Source organism: Pseudorca crassidens, chromosome 17, assembly GCF_039906515.1.
Source record: "Pseudorca crassidens isolate mPseCra1 chromosome 17, mPseCra1.hap1, whole genome shotgun sequence".
Lineage (NCBI taxonomy): Eukaryota > Metazoa > Chordata > Mammalia > Artiodactyla > Delphinidae > Pseudorca > Pseudorca crassidens.
The window spans coordinates 10,488,834-10,490,064 of NC_090312.1; the positions used below are offsets into that span (position 1 = coordinate 10,488,834).

A 1,231-nucleotide genomic window follows, 5' to 3' on the forward strand; every position below is an offset into this window, starting at 1 on the left:
CTCCATACTGTTCCCCATAGTGGCTGTATCAATTTACATTCCCACCAACAGTGCAAGAGGGTTCCCTTTTCTCCACACCCTCTCCATCATTTATTGTTTCTAGATTTTTTGATGATGCCCATTCTGACCAGTGTGAGGTGGTATCTCATTGTAGTTTTGATTTGCATTTCTCTAATGATTAGTGATGTTGAGCATCCTTTCATTTGCTCCTTGGCCATCTGTATGTCTTCTTTGGAGAAATCTCTGTTTAGGTCTTCTGCCCATTTTTGAATTGGGTTGTTTGTTTTTTTGATATTGAGCTGCATGAGCTGCTTGTATATTTTGGAGATTAATCCTTTGTCAGTTGCTTCAATTGCAAATATTTTCTCCCATTCTGAGGGTTGTCTTTTCATCTTGTTTATGGTTTCCTTTGCTGTGCAAAAGCTTTTAAGTTTCATTAGGTCCCATTTGTTTATTTTTTATTTTATTTCCATTTCTCTGGGAGGTGGGTCAAAAAGGATCTTGCTGTGATTTATGTCATAGAGTGTTCTGCCTATGTTTTCCTCTAAGAGTTTTATAGTGTCTGGCCTTCCATTTAGGTCTTTAATCCATTTTGAGTTTATTTTTGTGTATGGTGTTAGGGAGTGTTCTAATTTCATTCTTTTATATGTAGGTAAAAACATAGAATGCTTCACGAATTTGCATGTCATCCTTGCGCAAGGGCCATGCTAATCTTCTCTGTATCATTCCAATTTTAGTATATGTGCTGCCAAAGCCAGCACACACTTTGCTTTTGCAAGTAAATTTGCAAGGATTTAGAATCGTTTCAGCTTACTTCGGGTGCAGGTATAGTTCATATATCCAACCCCTGTGGATACGGTACATATTCCTATATTTAACCCACAGGTGAGAAATAAACAGTGATGGTAAAGATGAAGAAAAAAAGCTAGAGTCACTTCAATTCTCTCATTCTATGTGCTCTTAGAGTGTTTATTTCAATTTAAAAGTGAAACAGAATGTGAAATTCAAGCAGTAAAATTTTAATTTGGCAAATACAAATTTTGGTTCATACATGAAATATATTCATCCCATTTCATGATTATTACTGAAAATAATTCTGCTTATAGAAAGAGTCCTCAAAAACAAATCTGTTTCAGGGGACCAACCAGGCTAGATTTGCCAGTTCACTCTCTGAGTTTCAAAGGACAAGCAGCCTCATCTAAAAATGTCATGTTCTATGATTATATCAACA

At 35.9% G+C, this 1,231-nt stretch overlaps 1 non-coding gene across 1 annotated transcript; it reads right to left on the reverse strand.

Annotated features, from left to right (window-relative positions):
* Positions 1-654: 654 nt before the first annotated feature.
* LOC137210776 (U6 spliceosomal RNA) lies at positions 655-761 on the reverse strand. Its single transcript, XR_010936711.1, has one exon. It is a non-coding gene; the product is annotated as a U6 spliceosomal RNA (small nuclear RNA).
* Positions 762-1,231: the final 470 nt, after the last annotated feature.